Source organism: Electrophorus electricus, chromosome 1 (assembly GCF_041902795.1).
Source record: "Electrophorus electricus isolate QZ-2024a chromosome 1, ASM4190279v1, whole genome shotgun sequence".
Taxonomy (NCBI): domain Eukaryota; kingdom Metazoa; phylum Chordata; class Actinopteri; order Gymnotiformes; family Gymnotidae; genus Electrophorus; species Electrophorus electricus.
The window spans coordinates 4,345,212-4,371,936 of record NC_137497.1 but is presented as its reverse complement, the minus strand read 5'-3'; the positions used below and the strand labels follow the sequence as shown (position 1 = coordinate 4,371,936).

Here is a 26,725-nt window from a genome sequence, read left to right as displayed (position 1 = left end):
TAACAACAAACAAACAATAAACAACAACAAACACATATCAAACATAAACAATAAACATAAGCAACAAACATAACAATAAAACATAACAACAAACATAAACAATCATGTTAAACATAACAATCCTCAGGTGGTGAATGAGGTACAACACACACCACCTGAGGGAGGTGTGGCAGGAAATCAAAACCGAGAACATGTGGGACAAAGGTTAAATGCAAAGCTGCGTGCTGTGTCAGCATCTAACAGAGGCTAATGGAACTTCAATCCATGAAGCAAAGTGCAGAGTTGTATTATTTATGAGGAGCTTTGGCTGTTTCAAACAAGTGAAAGGATATCCCATTAAAGTTTGCAATTTTTTGAAGTTTCCACCAATCTGTCAGAGCAGATGTTCTTGCTGGAATTTTGAAGTAGGAGTGATTTTTGAGTGTATGCATATTTGTGCAAGTATGAGTTGCTAACTAAAATAGTCTATGTCTAAATGTGATTGGTAGACTGGTGAGTGGAATGTAAACTGGGTATCTGGATGTTTTAGTTGCTATGCATTTGAAAGCAAGAAGAGATGGCTTAAAGCCCTCAAGAACTTTAAGAACTTTGACTAGTTTTCTCTTGAACATGTAAGCATTGAGCTGATTAAGATAAATAAAAGGTAAGATAACCTTAGCTGAAGTTATCACAGCTACTAGTAGGAATGGGCATTAACTAATGTGAGTATTTGAGTACTCGAATTCCATGTGCAGCTAGAATAAAAAGACAGCGATTCTTTGAAAAACAGGTGGTGAAGTGATCCAGAATTGTGCGGGCTTACACTATCCTGCTAAAATTAACTGCTATCACTCACACCAGAAAAGCAGACATGCCACGGCTGTTTAGTACCTCGACAACAACCAGCCCGACAGAAATATGCATCCAAAAAAAAAATGTTTGAGTCCATGAATGTTGATTATACACTGAATGAATGAATTACTAACTTGAGTAATGTTACTCATGCCCCTCCTAACTACTACTAGCTATTTATCCATCTTATCTAACAGAAACTATATAGCTACACATTTTAGGAGAGTTTATTTAATTGTTTGACTGAATCCATGGATGTGCTCAAATTTTCTTATACTTAGATTGCTAACTAGATATTTTACTGAAATGTAGTGTTCTGTGTAGATAAGTTCATTATGGAATATTTTTAGAAATAATATCATAGGGACTCGGCTACCAAGCATAACCAGCCATGAATGTAGCCAACACTTACAGAATTATAAAAAATCCACATGAGCTGGTTTATAATTTGCAAGAAAAGATATTGCAAATGCATCCTTGCATTACATTGTCAGTGTTATTGAAGAGTGTCCCCAACCTGGCACCCCATGTGAGTGTGGAGGAGAGGGCAGAACTGACAACTCTCCAGTTTTATGATATACCATGTGCACATTTTAAACACATACAACATATAATATTTAAAATAATACAGTTCTACAGTAGAATTACACAGCAGTGCTCATTTTAAACATATTACATAGAATATTTAAAACAACACGCTGCAGTAATATTATACACCATGTGGTCATTTTAAACATGTGATATTACATATGTTTAAAATAATACAACTGCAGACGTTTTAACAATTTTAATTGTCAATTACAGCTGATACATTTAATTAGGGCACAATCCCAATTAACAAGGACATTTTTATTAATTTTAATCCATTTATTAATGACTAATAACTCAGTCTCAAATCATGAAAGTTGCCAATTCAATACATGGTTATTTCTCATCTACCAAACATTACAATATCACAGATATACTAACCAAGGTTTGTTTGAGTAAGAAAGATGGGGAAAACATGCACAACAATCCTTAACTAAGATTCTACTAATGACCAGTAGTGTCAAGATCACTAAAATCATTAGAATAACAATTTTATTCAATCTTAACAATCTTAGTCAATCTTTATTCCAATTGCCAGAATCATACTGAGGTTAGTATCCTTTCCTTGTAATCATTCTGGTGGCTCTGAGTGATCAAGGTCTATGATGGTAAGAAGATCAGAATTCTTGGACCGAGGAATTGGATCTTCAGAGTGGGCTCTAGTGAGGGTCAGAATGCCAGGACATCTTGACAGCTCAGCCGTTTATGGCTTTGTTACTCAACATCAAAGCACCAGCAGGTCTTGGGATTGGTCCATGTGCCAGAGTGGGAGAGAGCCCCTCTTTGACCAGGTCAAATTTTTATCAGGGGAATAATTTGTAGTCTATCTTCCCTACACAGTTCTCCGGTATTACTATACACAATGTGCTCATTTTAAACACATGATATTACATAGAAAACACTTGATTATATTTCAATTAATACTTAAAATAATAAGCATTTAGTGACTCAAATTGGAACTGGGTCAAAAACCTTTACAAGTAGAGGGGGAGACACTCAGTGGAAGTTCCTGAACTCCTCTGCACTTCTTCTGGACTGTTGTTTGCTTGTCCATTCTGGATGCAGTTAAGAGTCTATTCTGTGCATGTCCCCTGCAGAACTGCAACCCATTCACTATCAAGGACAGCACAAGTAAACTCCCCATCATTCCTATTACTGGAAACTCCCAAGCTGCTCCCAGGTCTGTGCATGGACATGGTCTTCTACAAAACACACACACAAAAAAGTTTAATAAGAAACTTTATCCATGCTTTGTGTCTACAGAGGACTCTACTATAATAATTTACAATTAAATATAGTAAACCATCCCAACAGGATAAGAAAATATACCATCATTCAACCAGTACAGAGGGTTAGGGTTAACCAGTACAGAGGGTTATGGTTAACCAGTACAGAGGCATAATCATATGCTATATGTTATAAAAGTGATTATGTACCAGAGCGACACTGTAGTGGGATAGAGAGTTCTTATTAAGATGGGACACTGTCATACTGCCCAAACCCCTATCACATTACACTACCCAGCAGACTATTCGTCACTCGGCCAACGACTCAGTCAATCAGGGACGTTCAATCAGATCGTCGTCACCGGAATATTGAATTCACCTGTGTGTTCGGAGTATTTTGTATATAAGCCTGTCTCAAGCTCTCATACATTGTGAAGTATTGCCTCCAGATTCATCTAAGCATTATTTTCTTTGATTATTGTCCTGTGTCTCGTATGCTGATTTTGTATTTCTCATTTCTGATTTTCGCCTGCCCCTTTTTTGGAATTATTGCCTGGTTTTGGATTGCTTTTCTGGTTTTGACATGGACTGTTCTATCTCTATGATTCGGATTTCCCGTTACTTTGCTCTTTTGGTTTTGACCCTGGTTTATTCAGCTACCACTGAGTTGAAGATTAATAAAGCTCCTGTTTTATATCCATGAGCGTCTGATTCTGCCTGACCTGTCACAGATACAGATGACCTTTAACCTTTTAACCTAAAACACTACACAGTAGATCCAGCTAAAAGATTTAATACATTCAAGAATCAATTTTCAAAGGATTCTGCATAACCCACTTGCACAGTGATACTCTCTACCATCAGCACTATTGAAACTCCAGTCGTATATTAACAGACAGCAAGTGACAGTGGCCCACTTATTGCTTCCATTTCTTCACTACTGGATAAATAACTCTATAAATAAATCACACTAAAGACATACATAAACTGACACTGTGTACATCTGAATAGCCTGTTAAACACATACCTCACACTGACACTGTATGAGTGAATAACATGTTAAACACATACCTCACACTGACACTGTATGAGTGAATAACATGTTAAAGACATACCTCACACCGACACTGTATGAGTGAATAACATGTTAAAGACATACCTCACACTGACACTGTATGAGTGAATAACATGTTAAAGACATACCTCACACTGACACTGTATGAGTGAATAACATGTTAAAGACATACCTCACACCGACACTGTATGAGTGAATAACATGTTAAAGACATACCTCACACCGACACTGTATGAGTGAATAACATGTTAAACACATACCTCACACCGACACTGTATGAGTGAATAACATGTTAAAGACATACCTCACACCGACACTGTATGAGTGAATAACATGTTAAAGACATACCTCACACTGACACTGTATGAGTGAATAACATGTTAAACACATACCTCACACTGACACTGTATGAGTGAATAACATGTTAAACACATACCTCACACTGACACTGTATGAGTGAATAACATGTTAAAGACATACCTCACACTGACACTGTATGAGTGAATAACATGTTAAAGACATACCTCATACTGACACTGTATGAGTGAATAACATGTTAAAGACATACCTCACACCGACACTGTATGAGTGAATAACATGTTAAAGACATACCTCACACTGACACTGTATGAGTGAATAACATGTTAAAGACATACCTCACACTGACACTGTATGAGTGAATAACATGTTAAAGACATACCTTGTACTGACACTGTGTACGTGTGAATAATGTCTTTGTTTTTTTTGTCCCAGATGCTGTAAACCACTATCAGTTGGAGCTGTTTCTCTCAGCTCAACAGCAGAGATGAGCGATGCCCTCTTTGTGTATTCATCTTTGCACTGTAGAGTGTGTTCATCCACTGTGCAGATCTGTCCACTAGAGGGAGCAGCTGCACCTGTGCTGTTATAAATCACCTCCACTGACTCTGATATGGGCAAATCCAGCACCAGATGTTCACCAGGCTTAATCCGAACTGAAGAACTCAATGCTGAAGGAAAATCCAATTGAGAACTTACAGCTGGATACAAATCTGCTAAAAAAATAAACTGAATCTATATTACAAAGAGTTGTTTGGCCTGTTAAATAACTCACATACCCTCAAGTTGAAGTGCCACATCACACACGTCTTTTCCATTACACTCACAGGTGTAAATATTTTTTTTAGTGTAATCAGCATCAGTGATGCTGAGGGAGAGATCACTCTTCAGGTACTGATCATGGGACATGTGAAATCCCTCCTTTGAATGGCAGGATGTCTGATTACACTGAGCCAGAATGTCATGTGGTTTATGGAACACAGTCCATGTGACCCAACCAGGACACCTCTGACTGCAGGGGAGAGTAGCAGTATTGTGAGGTTTCACATCTATAAACAGGATTTGTATTGGTGAAAAACCTGAAAAGAGAGATTAGTTAATGAGCCTTAAACAGTAAAGTTTAAATGTTGGCCAACTCTATAATAAATTCAATTTTCTCATTTAAAATGTGCAATAAACAAATACATTACATATTTATTTACTGAAGATTTTAAATGATAAAATTGTTCACTATTTGTTGAATAGCAAATACTTAAACATTTATTGTCATGATTAGTGCCTCCCAGCTTCCGTGTTCCATGTTTTCCCTGTCTTGAGTATTTTAGTTCCATGCCTTAGTTTTGTTTTCTCCGCTCCTCGTTTGATTGCTTACACCTGTCCCTCATTTCTACCTTGTTAAATTCATGTATTTAAACCCTGCCGTGTGCCCAGTGTCTTTACTGTTCAATGCCTGTTTATTCGAATAGTTATGTTTCTTTGCAATCCGTGCCTTCGTGTTTGCTAGCCTTTGTTATATCCTGTTTCCCCTGTTTGTCTCTGTGTTTTGTTTGTTTAATCATGTGTCCCTGTGCTCTCCGTGTTGGCTCTATGACCCTAGACTGCCACAACAACTGATTTTGGATTTGCCCATAATAAATCTCGCTCTTCTCCGCACATGCGTCCACCTCCTTACCGCTTACCGTTACACTTATACTGAACCCAATTGAGCAATCTTAACTATCAGTAATACTGACACCCAGACATGTTAACAGATAACATAACAGTGGTCTCTAAACAAAGTCTGAGCACGAATTAATCTGTGAGCTGCTCTTCAGTAGGTTGGATAATGTGTGGCCAGACGTGGGTCCAGAGATTAGTGTGAACCATGTGTCCAGAGACTAATGTGAAAGACAGAACTGTGGGTTAAGAGTCTAAAGTGAAACACGAACCCATGGGTCCAGAGACTAGTGTTAACCACACACTTCCAGTGACAAGAGAAACCAGTATGGTAAGGGGAATCACTTGCAGGCTCTTGCAAGAGTGCAAAATGAAACCAAAAGTTTTTTTTTAAATTATTTTCTCCAACTAAAGGTTACAAACACAAGGAACTAAAGGAAAGACAAAAGTTGATGCTGGGCAGAAAAAAAACCTATGCAAAACAATACTATGATCTAATCAGGGTTAAAACTGTCAATTCTCTGAAGGCTGAGTTACGAGAGCAGAGTTCTTAATACTTAGAATACTTCCTCTACAAGTGGGCTTGTTTCATATTTGTATGATTCTGTTGTTAAAGCTAAAAACCCTGTTTTAGGGTCAAGTTCAGTCTTGAATAAAGACCTTGGTGCTCTTAATGTTAGTCCACATTAGAGTTAATCTAATGTTAATCCTGATTAATGTTAATCTAATGTTAAACTAAATTAATGTTAATCTAATGTTAATCTAATGTTAATCTAGATTAATGTTAATCCAGATTGGGATGTTGTTTGGCAAACATTGTCACATCATCCAAAAACTTCTCCTCAATTAGTACATTTCAAGATGGCACATAGGATTTACATGACACCATGTACTGCCTATTTAATAATATTGTCCACTAGCAAAAATGTAAATAGCAATTCAGGTATGGTTGGGGAATATATCCACATGTTGGGAAATGTACTGATTTTTTAAGGAAATATATTGTGTAAGTAAACATTTCTTTGTGTCCAGGTTTGCTCCTGCTGGGAGATAATTCTGACATAATTCTCACAGCAAAATGCGAAACAGCATTATTGAACAGATGATTAAAATGTCTTGACAGGCTGGTTGACACACTGTTGTGCACACTTTGGTGTTGTTAATTTTGGGATAAACTTAACTTGGAGTGAGGCATGGCTAAGTTTCACAGTGCAAAGGCAAGAGCGATTTGCAATAGGTGAGGTTGGGCAACACAGTATCTTGGTAGTTAGCATGCTTGCCACTTAGAACAGGGTGTCAAGATCATGTACCTATTCAGGTGGAGTTTTCTGAAAAGATGGAAGTTAGATCAATTTTTTAGTTAATTGTGAGTGTGCATGATTGGCTGCCACTTCTCACCATCCACTAGGAGGTTCTGCAGCTTCCTTTGCACATCTACTTCCAATGACCCTGTAGCTGAGTTGATTGGTACTGATTGGTATACTCTTTTGTCAAACACATTTAAATGTTTTACACATATTATATTTATGTCTATACAAACAATTCGGATTGAAAATATGACTTTATTTTGATAGTGTTAGAATAAAGCATGGTTCACATACCAAAGTCTTTAGACCAATGAGAATTAATTTACTTACTATTTATAATTTCAAACAGCAGTAGTAGAATGACACAGTGACACCTGCTGCAGGACAGCATGGCTGACGAGAAAAAAGAAAACCCAGTCAGTACTGTACAGAGTGCTGTACTGTACAGAACCATTTCACTGCGGGTTATACTGTGTATGACTATGTATGTGACAAATAAACCAAACTTGAACTTGAACAGAGGACACAGGAGAACCCAGTCAGTAATCTACAGAGGAGACCGGAGAACTCAGTCAGTACTGTACAGAGGAGACAGGAGAACCCTGTTCATCGTATTTTTTACCCAATCTTTAATAAACAATTGGATAAAATACTGGATAGTCATACGTCAAAAATTTTCAGGACCATTCCCTAAGAAAAATTAGGAATAATTAGGAATACAGCATTCATGTGAATTATTGGGCTATAGGTATTTATAGAGCTAGTTAGTCAGTTGTCTTAGATTGTCTAAATTAGCTATGTGCTAGGTAGTACTAGTTAAGTGTTTTAGTGTGGATAAATTGCTGTGCTAGTTAAGGTTTTACTTTGGTAAATTGCTCTGTGATAGTGCTAGTTAAGTGTTTTATTTTGGCTAAATTGCAATGTGCTAGTTAGTGCTAGATAAGTACTTTAGTTTGGATAAATTACTATGTGCTAGTTTGACTAGACTGTGATGTGATAGTGCTAGTTAACATTTTAGTTGGGCTAAATTGTTATGTACTAGTTAGTGCTGGTTAAGTGTTTTAGTTTTGCTAAATTGCTATGTGCTAGTTAGTGCTGGTTAAGGTTTTAGTTTAGTTTTTAGTCGCATCATGGACATCATATGCTGCTTGGCCAAGCATGCATTAGCTGTTGTCTAGCCAGGAATTCCAACAAGTACACCATAAAAGGAAAACCCATTAAAACAGGTGAACAGATGACCAATGTGTTAGCTAAATGCTTGTTGCTAGCTATAACTACATCAACCAAGTGTATTATTATTGTTAGCATTAACATTATTAACTATCATTATATTATTAAAATTCATAATGAATACTTTGAGTTTAAATGAATTTAAAAACTTGATATTTAATCAGCCAGTTAGTTTCTTATGGTGATTCCTGTCTTCATGATATAAGTACTATATCAAAAATGTGTACTGAGAAAATATTTTCACATTCCGTAATTTCTTGGTATGATGTATCATACTTAGTTCCACCTACTTCATGAGTTTGATGCATACAAGACTCCCCCACAATGGAATATTATATGATTACCTTGTTTAATCATAGCCACTCAGTCTGTGTGTTTACTCTTGGTCGCAGATTCTAGTTATTTATTTTAGCATACTGTGAAATAAACACTATTATTAATATGCCTAATAATATGCGATACATACTCTAATAATAGAGTGATACATACTCTATTATTACTCTAATAATAGAGAATGTATTCTCTATTTTTTAAATCACACCTGCTAAATCATTGTTCCATTTAGGAACATACAGGTGCATACATTTAGGAACATACAGGTGCATACATTTAGGAACATACAGGGGTGTCCTGCAATTAAAACTGGATGTGACTTATTCCCTGAGGCTGGAGGCTATGAAGTTATTAATTTCTCAACTGCAGTGGTGTTAGTACCCTCTAACTATTTTAGTGTGGTTAGTAGCCTCTAACAATTTCAGTGTTGTTAGTAGCCTCTAACTATTTCAGTGTTGTTAGTAGCCTCTAACTATTTTAGTGGTGTTAGTAGCCTCTACTTATTTCAGTGGTGTTAGTAGTCTCTACCTATTTCAGAAGTGTTAGTAGCCTTTAACTATTTCAGAAGTGTTAGTAGCCTCTACCCACCTGTAAAGGACATAACCAAAGCCACATCATAATCAGTATTACTGTCAAAAATTAACCTACTCATATTTGGACATATTTTACATTGATATATACTGTTTTATCCATTATCTATTGCTTCCTAAACAGTATGTAGTTATCTTCAATGTAATGGTTAATTATTTGTATATGGAATATATGTCAAAGGAAATGATTTCATTTTTCATGCTAAGTTTATTAGTGATATCACATTATTCTGTACCAGGTGGGCTCGTACATAAAAACTGTACCAGGTGGGCTCGTGAATAAAAACCAGTGTGTAAATAAAACCCAGTGGTTGGTCTAGACCACTTGAACTGGATCTTGATGTATTGAGAGCATTGTTAGACCCTGGAGCCTTTCTGTCTTCAGGCACCCAACGTAAGGTCTCTGCTTATCAGCCATGACATGGCGGCTTGACCATGAGCTGGTCGCCCAAGGTCATGCACTCCCTCTTCTTGTCTCCTTTACCCCTCCCTTTCTCTTTCTCTCTTTCTCTCTCTCCGTCTCTCTCTCCGTCTCTCTTTAAACACAGGAGTGGCTCATGGCGGGCACGGGAACAGCTCGAGGCTCGTTCATGCAGAGAACATCTAATCTTTACTAACCTCGTCTCTTTCCTTTCTACGTAGGCCCTTAGAACATGCCTCACTTTTCCCCGTCATCCTATAGATTTAGACAGTAGATATAGGACACATATACTCTGTGCTTTCCTCAATAAAGTGGAACTCTCTATTCTCGTACGTTTCATATTGGCTCACTGACCCTGGACTGTTCTAATGACTCTGATTTTGGATTTGCTCTTAATACATCTTGTTCTTCTCAGCATGTGTGTCTGCCTCGTGATCACTCCACGTTACACAGTTCTATTTATTTCAGGTTGTGATCAGGTAACAATGTTTACCTACTGAATTTGGTATCCAGAATTATATTTCAAACCGAATTAATTTAGCTATACAACATTTAACAAACATTTTGAATTATTCTTACCTTTGTAGTGACATGTAGGATGACTCTGAGTCAGGTAATTGTGGAAGTTGAAAAGGAGAAATGTCTAGAGAGGAACAGAAAAACTACTACTTTGCGAATTTTAAGCTTCTCATTTTGTCATGAAAATGTGTCATGACAAATTAAGAGTCAGAGTGACAAATATATATGCATTAACTGTACTGCATTGCTAATACATTGACTGCTAAGTATTTCATTTAAATTATGGGTTGATTGACATCTTTCCAGTACAGCATGCGTTCTGCTTTACTAAGGTAATATGTTGTATAACTTATAACTTTCATTTAGAATTTTAGAATTTTAATTTAACATTATATCCAGGTTACTGGGGTAGTGTCAATAGTAGTCAGTCAAGAAAACAAGTCAACAGACTTAAATTGACTTCTGTGGGCCACATCACAGATCTCTACACCATCGCACTCACAGGTGTACCAGCCCCTCTTATTGTAATCAACACCAGTGATGGTGAGGGAGAGATTTCCTTTCAGGTACTGATCATGGGACATGTGAAATCCCTCCTTTGACTGCCATGATGTCTGATTACAGGGGAGAGTAGCAGCATTGTGAAACTTCAGCTTTACTGAAGGAAACGTCCGTGCAAAACCTAAAAGAAAATAAAAGAGCGTAAATATTGTCATGCTTCCTCCCTGCTTGTGATGCGGCCTCCCTAGTATGTCTTGTTTTTGTTTTGCTCCACTCTTGATCCTGGTCTTGTTGTGGTCCTTGTTTTGATTAGTTTCATCTTCGTTTACCTCGTGTTGGCCCTCATTAGCCTCATTATGTATTTAAAGTCATTCTGCCTTGCATTTGCTTGCTAGTCATTGTTGCAATTCTGGTCTCATTGTTTAAAGGTCTCCGCTGTGTCTTCGTGTTTTCAGGTCTTCCTTGTTTGTCTGTTTAGTTTCATTTCCTTTTTTCCCGATTATGTGCTGAGCTGTTCTGTTCAGTATGTCCAGTATTCGTGCTGATCATTTAGCTATTGATGGAAATTCTTCTTTTTTTTTTTTCATTTTTAAAATAAACATTTAAAAAATAATCAACTTATTTTAAGTATGATTGTCCTGAAAATGCAATAATGTATAATATATCAAATATATCAGGGAAAACTAGCGTTGTGATTCATTCATTCTGTTCTTGTGGCACAAGAATTATCACCCAATCAGCAGCAGCAGCAGCCAGTTGTTGACTGGATTTACTCTGAATAAATCTTGCTGTTCTCAGCAATTGCGTCTGTCTTTTTGCCGCTCCATGTCACAGATATGCACAATTACAAATTATATTTGTTTAAACACACAGAAGTGTCTTTTTGAATATAGAACTAAGTTAAATAATGAATATACTATTTCTCCAACATAATAGATTTATAATTTTAATAAACCTCAGATCTGAGGTCATCAAACAGTGTGTTCTACAGAGCAGGACCATAATGACTAAAACACATTTTAGTTTTATTTCTGTGAATGACTAAAAGACCAGCAGGTGGTGACCTGAGAGTTCTGCTTGGTTTTTACATGTATATGTATAAAGTATCTTTGACTGGAAGCCACTGGAAGTGGAGAGATCTCACAAAGGGACCGATGCTGTCATTTTCTCTCAATCAGAAAAATTATTCTTGAATAATTTGCATGAACGAGCCATGAGCTGTTCCCGTGCCAGCCATGAGCCACTCCTGTGCTTAGAGAGAGAGAGAGAGACGGAGAGAGAGAAAGAGAAAGGGAGGGGTAAAGGAGACAAGAAGAGGGAGCGGATGACTTTGGGTGACCAGCTCACGGTCAAGCTGCCATGTCATGGCTGATAGGCAGAGACCTTGTGTTGGCTGCCTGAAGACAGAAAGGCTCCAGGGTCTAACAACAGCAGGTCAAAGTAATGCTTACTGAAGGACAACATGGCTGAGAACACAAAGAGAACCCAGTCAGTACTGAGGAGACAGGAGAACCCAGTCAGCACAGAGGAGACAGGAGAACCCAGTCAGTACTGAGGAGACAGGAGAACCCAGTCAGCACAGAGGAGACAGGAGAACCCAGTCAGTACTGAGGAGACAGGAGAACCCAGTCAGTACTGTACAGAGGAGACAGGAGGACCCAGTCAGTATTGAGGAGACAGGAGAACCCAGTCAGTACTGAGGAGACAGGAGAACCCAGTCTTGGACAGACAAATGTTATTAGAATGCTTTGGAGAGATCAACAAATGTCATGAAGAGTTCCTGATGTTTCCTTTTCCTGTAGCTGTCTTATTGTGGAGGATGTCTGAGTCTCTGTGTGTCTGTGTGCATACCTGTAAAATTTGGGAATAGATGTTTTTATGAAATCAAATATGTTTGCAAATTCTGCAGTGCAATGAGATCCATTCTGTAACCAAAAACAAATCCCTTGTGTGTGCAAACATACTTGGCCACCAAAGCCTGATTATATAAATAAATAAATAAATAAATAAATAGTGTGCAGCTTGATCAGGAAACTCTGATATAAAGCAAATATTTAAACCATCTCCAAGTTTGATGTCAGCAAATAACAGTAACGTTATGTTGATTTGCTAGCTAGGCAATCCATCTCTCTCTAGACTGTTGATAACCTACCTAAGCTAAACTAGCGCATTTCTTGGACTATCTGTGGCTTGCTTGCTTATCAGCCTTTACCAGGACTGTAATTCAATGTTAATTCAGTGTTAGTGCTGTAATGCAGTGTTAATTCTGTAATGCACTGTTAATGGTGTAATACAATGTTAATGCTGTAATGCAATGTTAATGCTTTAATACAGTGCTAATGCTGTAATGTTGCCTCATTACACTGCTGGTGGAGTAGCCTTCTGTTTTTATGTGAACTCTTTACCGATTTATATTTGACAAGCACCTAATTTAGAGTAGTTTTAAAAAGCAGTTGAAATAATTTTCATTTACTATTGTTAGTTAATATTCATATACTTCTAATTACTGTATTTATTTAAACATCTTATTATCTTTTATTTGTTTTGTTGTCATTGTCATTCAATGTTCATTTTATAAAATGTTTATATTTTTACATGTTGATTGTTTATATACATGGGTTTGGTGGGGTTTTTACTGTGAAGCACTTTGAGTTGCATTTTTATGTATGAAAGGTAAATAAATAAATAAATAAAATATAAACAATTCATTTTATATTTTTTCTTCATAAATGTCTAATGTTCTACAACTGGTTTTGACTTTAGTTTCATTTAAATCATCACTATCTACTGGACTAAAGAAGAGCAATACTGAAGAAAGTGAAACAAATTTCATACATTACATTTATAGAATTTAATCTTTCATATGCAGCAAGCAAACAAAATATGGCATCATTCCTCCAATACAGAGATATATTCACATGTAGTTGCAAGTTATAAAAGTGTTTATATACCAGAAGGCACTTCAGTGGGATTATTGAGATGGGAGACAGATGACCTTTAGCAATAGACACTCTCTCTCTGCAGCATGCTTGAAGTTTGATGGAAGATGGTCATAATTGTAAGTTGCTTTAGATAAAAGTGTCAGCTCGATGCTATAAATGTAATGTAATGTAAAGTGCCCAAAGTGGCTCAGAATGTTAAGATTAAAAGTCCTTGTGTGACCAACAGTGCTTGCTTGCAGCTGTATCACCCTGATCTTGCTCAGTCTGAGATGCTAAGCATGGCTTGGTTTAGATAGTACTTGGATGGGAGCCCCCCTGGGAGTTCCAGGTGCTGTAAGCTCTTTTGGCTTCAGATCAGTGTACCACCTACTCCTTTCCATTTTGATGAATTTCTTTACTCTCCATGTCAGTGTGATATAAAACAGTAAGGGCATAGTCGTTTTTCCCTCCTTATTGCTACCATGGCCACAAGAAGGCGCTCAAGACTTATTTATTTGTTCGTTTAATTATATTTTTTCGTGTGTATGTGAGGGAGAGAGAGAATTAGAGAAAGATCTATTAAGTCAGTGGTAATCATACAAAATGTATTATGCTAACAAGATGGCCAATACTACAGACTGAATAAATTCCCCCTGGCACTGTCAGAGCTGGTGTCTCATTCATGCACATGCATAATGTTCAAAAATATTATTCAGCTCTATATTTTATTCTTGAACCATTATTACCTTGTTACAGGTCTCTGATCATTTTGTCATTTGAATTCTCACACCCCCACACCACCTAGAAAGAAATGCCAAGGCTCTGTATTCTTTATGAATAAAATAATTTCTTGTTTAAATTCATATTTCAGTCATTATCATTTATATTTCAGGCATTGTTGATTGTTTTATTGCACCAGTGAGTAAAACATGAATGTGTATTACAGATTTCTAGCTCAAACTGGCAGCACTATTAACTAGCTATCAAGGTTATGGTTGTAATTGTGTGTTGTAGTGTCATATCCTCTTTCTTGTCGTCTTTATGCGGGGGTGATGTCCTCCTTTTAGGGGTTATTAAAGTGCCCCCCCCCCAGCCCAGTACAATGACAGTGCAGACAAACATCAAGTTCAAGCTGACACTCATTTCTCACGTGTGGTAAAGGCTCACCACCTCTTTACAAGCTGACACCACATGTAGTAGACCATTATAGTGTTAAAGGTCACATGTAGCAGACCATTATAGTGTTAAAGGTCACATGTAATTGACCAATATTGTGTGGGCAGGTAATGGTGGTCCTTGCCTCTAGCTATCACCACAAGTATAATTCAGACCTGCTGGAACCACTGCAGTCTCACTTCCATTTTACTGTGAACTTTGTGTTAGAACGCATTACAACATGTTTGGATAGCTCCGTCCTGTGTGATTATAATGTTTGCTATATGAACTCATTCTAGCAGGGGGTCATGATCTGGTTTTGCTGGTTTTGGGGAATGTAATGATTAGGGGCTGGGTGTAACTCTGTCTGACGACTGGCTAAAGAGTCGATCTTGTACTATATGAAGGCTGACATATTGGTAGGGTCACATGAGAGGTGCTGGTTCTTTAAGATGACTGACATATTGGTAGGGTCACATGAGAGGTGCTGGTTCTTTAAGATGACTGACATATTGGTAGGGTCAGATGAATAGTGCTTGTACTGTATGAAAGCTGAATCACGCTCCTTCCTACAGTCTCCATCACACTATGCTCACTTTCAGGGTGGACAGTCTCCATCACACTGCACTCCTTCACAGGGGACAGTCTCCATCACACTACCTGCTCCTTCAGGGTGGACAGTCTCCAGCACACTGCACTCCTTCACAGGGGACAGTCTCCATCACACTACCCGTTCCTTCAGGGGGGACAGTCTCCATCACACTGCACTCCTTCACAGGGGACAGTCTCCATCACACTACCCGCTCCTTCAGGGGGGACAGTCTCCATCACACTGCACTCCTTCACAAGGGACAGTCTCCATCACACTACCCGCTCCTTCAGGGGGGACAGTCTCCATCACACTGCACTCCTTCACAAGGGACAGTGTCCATCACACTACCCGCTCCTTCAGGGTGGACAGTCTCCAGCACACTGCACTCCTTCACAGGGGACAGTCTCCATCACACTACCCGCTCCTTCAGGGAGGACAGTCTCCATCACACTGCACTCCTTCACAGGGGGCAGTCTCCATCACACTATCTGCTCCTTCAGGGGGGACAGTCTCCAAATGTGCCATTATAATCTGATGAGATAAAATATGCCATTATATAGGATTACATCGGCCATTATAGCCTTGTAAGAGTGATGCAGCTGCAGGTTTCAGAATCGTTGCAGCAGTCAGACTCCACAAGCTCCTAATCATGGTTGGACCACATTACGTTTCCATGTAGGATCACATACTGCTACAGATCGTGGTTTCTTTGAACGTGAGTACAAATGTAATTAAGATTCTTTTCTATTCTCTTCTATTCTTTCCTAAACTAAATAGAGTGTAAAGATTTTCATTCTATTCTATTAAGAGATGGCACAGATCCAGGTCGATATCAGAAAAAAATTGTGGATCGGATATTGATAAAGAATTTTTAAGGACTCCGATCCGATATCTAGCCTGATAATACCACAGCAATGATTGCAGGCTGGCAAGTTTATACAACGCTGTATAGTTTACCAGTAGCGTTTTCTTATTGTTAACAGTTTATCAATGTTCTTTTGTCGGGCACTAATCTGGCCTTCAGTGCTCCGTGTACAGATTCTTGCTTTAGTGATGTTTTTGTATAATTTATTTTGTAGAAATGAGTTATACGTATTGCTCATTCCCATCTGAAAGTCTTCAGCGCTCCATGTGCAGATTCTTGTTGTAGTCTTATAAAGAACATGGGATTTTTTTTTGGAGGTATTTTAGTTATAGTTGTCGGTTATATCCGGGAGTCAAATCTGTAAAATGAGTATATATATATAATACTATTCCAAACAGCTGAACTTTTGTTCTATTCTATTGGGATATAAATTCAATATAAAGATTGTTGTTTAGCACACACCTGTATCGGTTTAGCCTTGTCACATTTGTCTGTATTTAAACCATTGTTAGTGTCATATAAACGTCAAAAAAGCTGTTTGCCATTAGCCTGCTGAGTATTTTAAGGTGGAGTTGAAATTTGGAATAAGAAGCCAGAAAATAAACTAACCTCAGCTAACTCATACACATACATAGGCTAGAAAGAATAGCCATATTCTAATCTTTATCAGATTAATTTACTAGTGGTTTTAAGAAGAGGTCGTGTGAAGAGACATTCGTAGTTCTGGTAGCCTCTCTCTGTCTGCTAACTTAGTGCATGGTGTGCATTTGGTGTGTAAAATAGTTATTATTAAGAAGATATGGAAGTACAGTTGCATACAATAATGATATAGAATTACTGTATATGAGACTTTTGTGGAAAGTCCTTTTAAATGTTTTTAAAAAACAGTTTTTACACATTTTAGAGCTCTAAACCTTTTTATTGGCTACCTATTAGTTCTTTTTAAATATTTAAGAATAATAGTTGTTGTTATATAAACAATTAGTATACAAATTTTCCACCAAAATATCCTGCATTCTGTGTGGGACTTCAAACTTCTTCAAGGCTTGTTCATGATTCCTCTAATAATATCCAATTGCTCTTGTTTCAGCTGTTACAAGCATAACTGTCTTTTCAGATGAATTGTTTAAGTCTGTATTTTAAACAGCATTTTATATATAACAAAAACACGCAACAAATAAAGGCTTCAAACGCTTTTATTAGATAGAACATTGTAACCAATAATTTACATTCATGCTGATGCTTTTATCTAAATCAACTTACAATTATGAGTGATTCCAGTTTGAGTAATTGAAGGTTAAGGGTCTTGCTCAGGGCCGCAGAAGTAGCAACTTGGCAGTGGTGGGGTTTGAAGCAGCAGCCTTTGGATGATAATTGAAACGCCGTAACCGCTGAGCTACCACTGCCCTTATTATTGTTATTGTTGTTATTGTTATTATTGTTAATATTATGTACGCTTTAATAGCGCCTTTCTCACTCTCAAGGTTGTTTTGTAAGGTAACAATCACGCCTTTGCTGCTCCGTGTAAAGATTCTTGCTTTAGTGGTGATGTTTTTGTAGAATTAATTTTGTAGAATTGAGTTATACTTTTCGTTCATTCCCATCTGAAAGGTTTCAGCGCTCCATATGCAGATTCTTGTTGTAGTGTTAGAAAGAACGTGGGGTGTTTTTTTTTTATGGGAGAGGGGGAAATATTCCAGTTATATTTTTTGGTCGTATCCAGCCGTCAAATCTCTAAAATAAATATACATATCTATATATACACCATTCCAAACAGATGAACTTATGTTCTATTGTATCCCGATACACTATAAAGATCGACCACAGCTACTACAAATTTCCACAAAGCAAGTAGCTGGTGAAATCGTCTCGACAGTGGTCTTATCAAGTTTATCATTTCTATTATCAAATGATGCACAGATAAATCAAGACCACCTTCCTCTGTGTCAGACTCAACATTAACTGTAGGTTGTTCATCTGGCATTGCTATATTCACCGAAGTCAGCTCAACAACAGAGAAGTTCATGATGCAGAGAAACCAATTCAAAATGTACAGTCCTTATCCCCGTTCAAATGAGACAGGAACTCATGCTACAACGGATTTATATAAACAGCCCAGCCAATCAGACACTGCCACAACATGCACCATAATGCCATAATGCGGCAACCAAACAGTTGCTGTCACGACATGCAAAACACGGAATTCCACTAGAAAGGTTTGGGTCTATGACACACAGCAAGCAGTGCAAGAATGTCTCTGTGGAGCCAAATAATTAGATTAGAAAATGTATTGTCTTCCTTGAAGGAATTTTTCTTTTGTCATTCCTGGCTTTAAAAAATTTAATTACAACATTTCTGACATCATAACATTTACAATAAGACATAATAACAACACACATTGTAAGTATATCATAGTTCCAAGCCTGAAATGTTACACATTTCTGCTGCATGTGGTAAAAAGGACGTCTTATAAATGTTCTTAGTTGCCTTGAGGATCCTATAGCACATCCCACATGGTAATTATTTAAATTGTGAATTGAGATGTTGTAGAACACATTTAATTATTCCCAGTGCCTTTTTATAAGTCTGTTCCCTGTACAAATCTTCCAAATGTCGTTGCTTTCCTCTTGTTTTACTGCCAATACTCTCAAATCTCACGAGTTTTCCTATACCCTTGCATCGTAAATTCCCAATCCATGGTGTGATACTCGTTCTCACACTTTTTAATGAGATAAAGCTGCTGCATCGGTTTCCCTCAAAACTCAAGGCGGGTGTCCAAAACTGTGCCGAGTGTCACGGAACGCGGCCCTAGCACTGGTCACGTGGTATAGCCCGCCGAGTGCAGTGGGACTTCTCCGTTGACTGTGTCTCGTTTGTAACCACGCGTAGGTTGTTTAGCGCACATCTGCATCAGTTTAGTCTTGTATCGTTTGTTAATAAATGTTTGTCTTCGTCGAGCGAGTCTGTACGTCGTGCTCATTGCCCAGCTGGTAATATACGCTTTACTATTACAAATCAGTTTCAAGCACAGACTTGCCCAGCAAGCATGTGAAGCCTGACTAAACGGTGTCATGAACAGGGCTGTGTGACCATGTCAGAGTGAATAATTTTAGTATGTAAAAAAAGCACTTGCACAAATTCTTTCTGGATAAGATATTGATAAAGAGTTTACAAGGAATCCGATCTGATTCCATCCGATAGCTAGCCTGAAAATAGCCTGGCTAGTTTATACACTGCTGTAGAGTTTAACTGTAGCGTTTTCTTCTTGTTAACAGTTAAAACATATTATGTTCAAATGAGAATAACCATGCACTCACAAACAGGTGATTTCCACTCCTATCATTTTGATGACCCAGTTTGGGGAACAAGCTACCAACGTTCTACTGAAAGCATTTGAACCAGATAAAATAGCGCTTTACACTGTTCACTACCGTGGATCCACAACCAAGTGTCATTTGTTTATTAATCCATTCTTATAAAAAATGATGACATTTCCAGTTTGGCCGTGAGGTAAAGGACGTTCAGGGTCGGAGAAAGGAGAGGAGAAAATAACAAGTCGACAAGTAAAGCACTCACTTTTTCTCAATTCATAATGTTCATTACATCGTGGCTTTACTATATTCAAACCATTTGAGATTAAAAAAATACAAGCTGTTTGCCATTAGCCTGCTGAGTATTTTAAGGCGGAGTTGAAATTTGGAATAAGAAGCCAGAAAATAAACTAACCTCAGCTAACTCACACACATACATAGGCTAGAAAGAATAGCCATATTCTAATCTTTAGCAAATTAATTTACTAGTGGTTTTAAGAAGAGGTCGTGTGAAGAGACATTCGTAGTTCTGGTAGCCTCTCTCTGTCTGCTAACTTAGTGCATGGTGTACGTTTGGTGTGTAAAATAGTTATTATGAAGAAGATACGGAAGTACATTTGCATACAATAATGATATAGAATTACTGTATATGAGACTTTTGTGGAAAGTCCTTTTAAATGTTTTTAAAAAACAGTTTTTACACATTTTAGAGCTCTAAACCTTTTTATTGGCTACCTATTAGTTCTTTTTAAATATTTAAGAATAATAGTTGTTGTTATATAAATAATTAGTATACAAATTTTCCACCAAAATATCCTGCATTCTGTGTGGGACTTCAAACTTCTTCAAGGCTTGTTCATGATTCCTCTAATAATATGCAATTGCTCTTGTTTCAGCTGTTACAAGCATAACTGTCTTTTCAGATGAATTGTATAAGTCTGTATATTAGACAGCATTTTATATATAACAAAAACACGCAACAAATAAAGGCTTCAAACGCTTTTATTAGATAGAACATTGTAACCAATAATTTACATTCATGCTGATGCTTTTTTCTAAATCAACTTACAATTATGAGTGATTACAACTTGAGTAATTGAAGGTTAAGGGTCTTGCTCAGGGGCGCAGTAGTGGCAACTTGGCAGTGGTGGGGTTTGAAGCAGCAGCCTTTGGATGATAATTGAAACGCCGTAACCGCTGAGCTACCACTGCCCTTATTATTGTTATTGTTGTTATTGTTATTATTGTTAATATTATTTACGCTTCAATAGCGCCTTTCTCACTCTCAAGGTTGTTTTGTAAGGTAACAATCACGCCTTCGCTGCTCCGTGTAAAGATTCTTGCTTTAGTGGTGATGTTTTTGTAGAATTAATTTTGTAGAATTGAGTTATACTTTTCGTTCATTCCCATCTGAAAGGTTTCAGCGCTCCATGTGCAGATTCTTCTTGTAGTGTTAGAAAGAACGTGGGGTGTTTTTTTTTATGGGAGAGGGGGAAATATTTCAGTTATATTTTTGGTCGTATCCAGCCGTCAAATCTCTAAAATAAATATACATATCTATATATACACCATTCCAAACAGCTGAACTTATGTTCTATTCTATCGACATGCACTATAAAGATTGAACACAGCTACTACAAATTTCCACAAAGCAAGTAGCTGGTGAAATCGTCTCGACAGTGGTCTTATCAAGTTTATCATTTCTATTATCAAATGATGCACAGATAAATCAAGACCACCTTCCTCTGTGTCAGACTCAACATTAACTGTAGGTTGTTCATCTGGCATTGCTATATTCACCGAAGTCAGCTCAACAACAGAGAAGTTCATGATGCAGAGAAACCAATTCAAAACGTACAGTCCTTATCCCCGTTCAAATGAGACAGGAACTCATGCTACAACGGCTTTATATAAACAGCCCAGCCAATCAGACACTGCCACAACATGCACCATAATGCCATAATGCGGCAACCAAACAGTTGCTGTCACGACATGCAAAACACGGAATTCCACTAGAAAGGTTTGGGTCTATGACACACAGCAAGCAGTGCAAGAATGTCTCTGTGGAGCCAAATAATTAGATTAGAAAATGTATTGTCTTCCTTGAAGGAATTTTTCTTTGGTCATTCGTGGCTTTAAAAAATTAAATTACAACATTTCTGACATCATAACATTTACAATAAGACATAATAACAACACACATTGTAAGTATATCATAGTTCCAAGCCTGAAATGTTACACATTTCTGCTGCATGTGCTAAAAAGGACGTCTTATAAATGTTCTCAGTTGCCTTGAGGATCCTATAGCACATCTCACATGGTAATTATATAAATTGTGAATTGAGATGTTGTAGAACACATTTAATTATTCCCAGTGCCTTTTTATAAGTCTGTTCCCTGTACAAATCTTCCAAATGTTTCAAGTTTCAAGTTTCAAGTTTGGTTTATTTGTCACATACATAGTCATACACAGTACAACACGCAGTGAAATGGTGGAGAGTGCTCTGTCCAAACTGAGGAAGAGAACCAGGGGTGCATAGAGAAAAAATATATATATACAGATAAATAAATATATTTTATGTATGTACAAAAATATATTAACAATGTATGTACAATATATGTATATTATGATTATATACACAATGTACAATGTATATGGTTGAGTATATATGTACACAATCTAGAGAATGTACAGATCCATTGTATAGTACCATATCTACAGTTGTTGTAACAGGTTAATTGAGTATAAATCTAAAATCTATATATACAGATGTACAGATATACAGTCACGTTACGTGGTGGTGGTGGTGGTCCCCACAGTTGATCAGTTTCCCTGATTCAGGGCCCGAATGGCCTGTGGGAAGAAGCTCCTCTTCAGCCTCTCTGTCTTGGCCTTCAGGGAGCGGAAGCGCCTCCCTGACCTCAACAGAGAGAAGAGTCTATTGTTGGGATGGGTGGGGTCCTTCACAATTTTCCTGGCCTTGGTTTGGCACCGCTTGTAGTAGGTGGTCTGCAGGTCAGGAAGTTCCGAGTGAGTGATGCGCTCTGCTGAACGCACTACCCTTTGGAGTGCTTGTCTGTCCTGCTTGGTGCTATTTCCAAACCAGACTGTGATGTTCCCCGTGAGGATGCTCTCGATAGTGCAGGTGTAGAAGTTCCGCAGTACCTTGGAGGGCAGTCTGAAGTCCCTTAGGCGTCTGAGCTGGTAAAGACGCTGACGAGCCTTCTTTGCCAGGGAGCTGGTATGGCGGGACCAGGACAGGTCCTGCGAGATGTGAACACCAAGGTACCTGAAACTATCTACTCTCTCCACCGTGGTTCCACTGATCCTCACAGGTTGGTAGTGCCGCTCCTGCTTCTTGCTGCAATCCATGATCAGCTCCTTTGTCTTACTGACGTTTAGGAGGAGATTATTTTCCTGGCACCAGTTTTCCAGGTGTTTAATCTCCTCCAGGTAGGCCCTCTCGTCGTTGTCCGAGATCAGACCCACGACAACGGTGTCATCAGCAAACTTGACAATGATGTTAGAGCTGGAAGTGGCTGTGCAGTCGTAGGTGTACAGTGAGTAGAGCAGGGGGCTTAGGACACAACCCTGAGGAGCTCCAGTGCTGAGGGTGAGGGTGGATGAGGCGCAGTTGCCCACCCGTACTGATTGTGGTCTGTTTGTTAGGAAGTTGGAGATCCAGTCGCACAGGGATGTATGCAGTCCTAGATCTCCCAACTTAGTAGTGAGTAGGGAGGGAATGATAGTGTTAAATGCTGAACTGTAGTCGACAAATAGCATTTTAACATAATTTCCCCTCCCTTCGTCCAGGTGAGTCAGTGTAGTGTGGAGCAGATGTGCAATCGCATCGTCAGTGGAGCGGTTGTGGGGGTGTGTGGCGGTAAATGTCGTTGCTTTCCTCTTCTTTTACTGCCAATACTCTCAACTCTCACGAGTTTTCCTATACCCTTGCATCTTAAATTCCCAATCCATGGTGTGATACTCGTTCTCACACTTTTTAATGAGATAAAGCTGCTGCATCAGTTTCCCTCAAAACTCAAGGCGGGTGTCCAAAACTGTGCCGAGTGTCACGGAACGCGGCCCTAGCACTGGTCACGTGGTATAGCCCGCCGAGTGCAGTGGGACTTCTCCGTTGACTGTGTCTCGTTTGTAACCACGCGTAGGTTGTTTAGCGCACATCTGCATCAGTTTAGTCTTGTATCGTTTGTTAATAAATGTTTGTCTTCGTCGAGCGAGTCTGTACGTCGTGCTCATTGCCCAGCTGGTAATATACCCTTTACTATTACAAATCAGTTTCAAGCACAGACTTGCACAGCAAGCATGTGAAGCCTGACTAAACGGTGTCATGAACAGGGCTGTGTGACCATGTCAGAGTGAATATTTTTAGTATGTAAAAAAAGCACTTGCACCAATTCTTTCTGGATAAGATATTGATAAAGAGTTTACAAGGAATCCGATCCGATTCCATCCGATATCTAGCCTGAAAATAGCCTGGCTAGCTTATACACTGCTGTAGAGTTTAACTGTAGCGTTTTCTTCTTGTTAACAGTTAAAAACATATTATGTTCAAATGAGAATAACCATGCACTCACAAACTGGTGATTTCCACTCCTATCATTTTGATGAGCCAGTGTGGGGAACAAGCTACCAACGTTCTACTGAAAGCATTTGAACCAGATAAAATAGCGCTTTACACTGTTCACTACTGTGGATCCACAACCAAGTGTCATTTGTTTATTAATCCATTCTTATAAAAAATGATGACATTTCCAGTTTGGCCGTGAGGTAAAGGACGTTCAGGGTCGGAGAAAGGAGAGGAGAAAATAACAAGTCGACAAGTAAAGCACTCACTTTTTCTCAATTCATAATGTTCATTACATCGTGGCTTTACTATATTCAAACCATTTGAGATTAAAAAAAAAAAAAAGCTGTTTGCCATTAGCCTGCTGAGTATTTTAAGGCGGAGTTGAAATTTGGAATAAGAAGCCAGAAAATAAACTAACCTCAGCTAACTCACACACTTACATAGGCTAGAAAGAATAGCCATATTCTAATCTTTAGCAAATTAATTTACTAGTGGTTTTAAGAAGAGGTCGTGTGATGAGACATTCGTAGGTCTGGTAGCCTCTCTCTGTCTGCTAACTTAGTGCATGGTGTACGTTTGGTGTGTAAAATAGTTATTATGAAGAAGATACGGAAGTACATTTGCATACAATAATGATATAGAATTACTGTATATGAGACTTTTGTGGAAAGTCCTTTTAAATGTTTTTAAAAAACAGTTTTTACACATTTTAGAGCTCTAAACCTTTTTATTGGCTACCTATTAGTTCTTTTTAAATATTTAAGAATAATAGTTGTTGTTATATAAATAATTAGTATACAAATTTTCCACCAAAATATCCTGCATTCTGTGTGGGACTTCAAACTTCTTCAAGGCTTGTTCATGATTCCTCTAATAATATCCAATTGCTCTTGTTTCAGCTGTTACAAGCATAACTGTCTTTTCAGATGAATTGTATAAGTCTGTATATTAGACAGCATTTTATATATAACAAAAACACGCAATAAATAAAGGCTTCAAACGCTTTTATTAGATAGAACATTGTAACCAATAATTTACATTCATACTGATGCTTTTATCTAAATCAACTTACAATTATGAGTGATTCCAGCTTGAGTAATTGAAGGTTAAGGGTCTTGCTCAGGGGCGCAGTAGTGGCAACTTGGCAGTGGTGGGGTTTGAAGCAGCAGCCTTTGGATGATAATTGAAACGCCGTAACCGCTGAGCTACCACTGCCCTTATTATTGTTATTGTTGTTATTGTTATTATTGTTAATATTATTTACGCTTCAATAGCGCCTTTCTCACTCTCAAGGTTGTTTTGTAAGGTAACAATCACGCCTTCGCTGCTCCGTGTAAAGATTCTTGCTTTAGTGGTGATGTTTTTGTAGAATTAATTTTGTAGAATTGAGTTATACTTTTCGTTCATTCCCATCTGAAAGGTTTCAGCGCTCCATATGCAGATTCTTGTTGTAGTGTTAGAAAGAACGTGGGGTGTTTTTTTTTTATGGGAGAGGGGGAAATATTTCAGTTATATTTTTTGGTCGTATCCAGCCGTCAAATCTCTAAAATAAATATACATATCTATATATACACCATTCCAAACAGCTGAACTTATGTTCTATTCTATCGACATGCACTATAAAGATCGAACACAGCTACTACAAATTTCCACAAAGCACGTAGCTGGTGAAATCGTCTCGACAGTGGTCTTATCAAGTTTATCATTTCTATTATCAAATGATGCACAGATAAATCAAGACCACCTTCCTCTGTGTCAGACTCAACATTAACTGTAGGCTGTTCATCTGGCATTGCTATATTCACCGAAGTCAGCTCAACAACAGAGAAGTTCATGATGCAGAGAAACCAATTCAAAATGTACAGTCCTTATCCCCGTTCAAATGAGACAGGAAGTCATGCTACAACGGATTTATATAAACAGCCCAGCCAATCAGACACTGCCACAAAATGCACCATAATGCCATAATGCGGCAACCAAACAGTTGCTGTCACGACATGCAAAACACGGAATTCCACTAGAAAGGTTTGGGTCTATGACACACAGCAAGCAGTGCAAGAATGTCTCTGTGGAGCCAAATAATTAGATTAGAAAATGTATTGTCTTCCTTGAAGGAATTTTTCTTTTGTCATTCCTGGCTTTAAAAAATTAAATTACAACATTTCTGACATCATAACATTTACAATAAGACATAATAACAACACACATTGTAAGTATATCATAGTTCCAAGCCTGAAATGTTACACATTTCTGCTGCATGTGGTAAAAAGGACGTCTTATAAATGTTCTTAGTTGCCTTGAGGATCCTATAGCACATCCCACATGGTAATTATTTAAATTGTGAATTGAGATGTTGTAGAACACATTTAATTATTCCCAGTGCCTTTTTATAAGTCTGTTCCCTGTACAAATCTTCCAAATGTCGTTGCTTTCCTCTTGTTTTACTGCCAATACTCTCAACTCTCACGAGTTTTCCTATACCCTTGCATCTTAAATTCCCAAACCATGGTGTGATACTCGTACTCACTTTTTAATGAGATAAAGCTGCTGCATCGGTTTCCCTCAAAACTCAAGGCTGGTGTCCAAAACTGTGCCGAGTGTCACGGAACGCGGCCCTAGCACTGGTCACGTGGTATAGCCCGCCGAGTGCAGTGGGACTTCTCCGTTGACTGTGTCTCGTTTGTAACCACGCGTAGG

At 38.1% G+C, this 26,725-nt stretch overlaps 1 long non-coding RNA gene across 1 annotated transcript; it reads right to left on the bottom strand.

Annotated features, from left to right (window-relative positions):
- Nucleotides 1-1,612: 1,612 nt before the first annotated feature.
- Nucleotides 1,613-10,206, bottom strand: LOC113567601 (uncharacterized). Its single transcript, XR_003409473.3, has 5 exons — nucleotides 10,155-10,206; nucleotides 7,332-7,394; nucleotides 4,818-5,117; nucleotides 4,421-4,709; nucleotides 1,613-2,621 (listed from the first exon to the last, which is right to left on the bottom strand). It is a non-coding gene; the product is annotated as an uncharacterized LOC113567601 (long non-coding RNA).
- Between the last annotated feature and the right edge of the window lie 16,519 nt (nucleotides 10,207-26,725).